Genomic DNA, 1,804 nt, shown 5'->3' with positions numbered 1-1,804 from the left:
TGGGCTTTGCTGGCTGCAGTCTGGCATTGGCGGCTCATGTTCACCTTGGAGTCAATAACGACTCCAAGATCCCTTTCCGCCTCTGTGCTCATAATGGGGGAGATCCCCAGCTTGTATGTATGCTGTGGATTCCTTCACCCCAGGTGCAGTACTCTGCACTTATCCATGTTGAAGCCCATCCTATTACCATCCACCCACTTCTGTAGTCTGTCTAAATCTAATTGCAGCCTCTCTCTCCCTTCGAGCGTGCCTACCTCTCCCCATTCAAAACAACAATATTATATAATCCCATATATACATTTATGTAGTTCCATCTTATTTCAAAGAAGGCAGGCAAGTGAAGGTGGAATGTTAAATTTGTTATGAAAAAGGGAGAAATACATTTTGCTCTGTTCCATTTTGTTCCCTTCTGTTCTTTGCTCACCAAGCATGGATTCACTTAGGGCCCTACTTAGTTCCTGCATCAAAGAACAATAGGTGGGATTAAAATTGCAAATGCAACCAGTGAGTTATTAAAGGTAGGTAGATTGTGGGAGGGTGTACCCAACCCCATTACTGTGCTAGTCACTGTGAGAGGGGAGACAGGAGCCCCCCCAGCATGGCCCAGACCCCTGACCAAAGCACCGCGGCACTCACCATAGGAGCTGAGACAGGTGGCAGCAGGGAGAAGACCGAACCACAGACGCTGGCACAGACACAGGCTCGGTGGTTTTGCAGCTGCCTGAGCCTGCATATCGGGGAGAGCTGGGGGTGTGATCCCTGAGCAGCATGGGCTGCTCAAAAGGCGGCCGGAGAATCAGCTGGAGAGGAGCGGGGGAGAGCGAGACTGAGCGCCAGCTGGGAGATGCTGGCTCAGGAGCCAGGAGGCTCCAGCTCTAGCCCCAGGTTTCCGGTGGAGGAGGAGGCAGCTGGCCACCAGGAGACCGGTGAGGCAGGAAACAGGTTCGGGGGTTGGCAGGAGCCAAGGAGCCCCATTAGAGAGCAGCGATCAGGTGGGACGCTGCTGGGGAAGTGCAAGGCTTCAACTAGAAGCCCTGGAACTGGGACTCAGGGCAGACCCTCAAGTCCACAATCATCCTTGGACAGCTCTGAAGGGGGCAGAGCACAGGGAACTATAAGCCCCCAAAAAGGGGAAAAGAGTGACTCCGGCAAGAGGGACCAAGACGACAGGACCTCAGGTCAGCCAGGCTCCAGGGTGGAGATGCCAGAGGAACTGGTTAGGGATGGGGCACTGGGGAGGTCCCAGTACCCCTGCCTGCTAAAGGGGAAGAAGATGGACAAGCCCCTAGGAGGGGGAGAGAAAGGAGCCCTGAGAGAGTGAGAGAAAGGCAGACTCAGGAGCTCCACTGGCAGGTGCTGGCATTTTTCTGTTGAATTGTGGATGACCCCAGCAGGGGCAAGTTTATTTTCCTGGAAGAGGGGGAAATCAGCCCGAAAACCAGGGGTGGCACCCTTAAGGTTCACGGCCCAGAAGACCCAGCCCTGGCAAGGTGGGCAGTTTGGGGAAGATCTACAGGAAGCAGCATTAACCCAGGCTGAAGGCATGGTAAATGTGGGGTAAAGGGGAGGTTTTAGAGCCCCACAAAGACAACCCCAGGGTTGAGACACCTCCGGGCCCCAACTGGGAACTGCCTCCCCAACTGATAACAACAAAGACGTGGCAGGCAAGAAAAAGGGGCAGCGCCCAGACCATCTAGGTGGAATAGGGTTTCACCCTGACGTTGCTGGGAGGCAGGGCACCAACAAAGAGGTCCCCAAAACCTTACAATACCTACCAGCAACAGTCACCATAGGTGGTTCTCCA

The sequence above is a fragment of the Alligator sinensis genome, unplaced genomic scaffold (genome assembly GCF_000455745.1).
Source record: "Alligator sinensis unplaced genomic scaffold, ASM45574v1 scaffold360_1, whole genome shotgun sequence".
NCBI lineage: Eukaryota > Metazoa > Chordata > Crocodylia > Alligatoridae > Alligator > Alligator sinensis.
Note: the sequence above shows the minus strand (reverse complement) of the source record.